Genomic DNA, 492 nt, shown 5'->3' on the forward strand with positions numbered 1-492 from the left:
TCTGTGGGTGAACTACTCCTTGTGTCCACCAGGTCTTATCCTAAGTGCCCTCTGTGATGTAGCTACTTTAATCTTTATGGCCTCACTGTGAGATGGGTACTGTTAGGTCCATTTTGCCTGAAGTTGGAGTCACTGGCCTAAGCTCATGTCACCTCTTCACCTCCTGCCACCTCCCCCAGCCCTGGGCTGCTTCTACACCTCTCGCCTTCCAGCCCATGACCCTCTATACCTGCAGTCCCCAAGCCCCAGGCCGTGGACCTCCATAGGTTGCCTGTTAGGAAAAAGGTGCACAGCACGTGACTGTGGGCCGGCCAGAGCAGCTTCATCTGTATTCACAGCTGCTCCCCAGGTTGGCATCAGTGCCTGAGCGCCGCCTCCTGCCGGGCCAGCAGGGGCATTCGATTCTCAACAGGAGCTCGAACCCTGCTGTTAACTGTGCATGTGCAGGATCTAGGTTCACACTCCTTGTGAGCATCTAACACCTGATGATCT

The sequence above is a fragment of the Otolemur garnettii genome, unplaced genomic scaffold (genome assembly GCF_000181295.1).
Source record: "Otolemur garnettii isolate 467f Iridium unplaced genomic scaffold, OtoGar3 scaffold00038, whole genome shotgun sequence".
Taxonomy (NCBI): domain Eukaryota; kingdom Metazoa; phylum Chordata; class Mammalia; order Primates; family Galagidae; genus Otolemur; species Otolemur garnettii.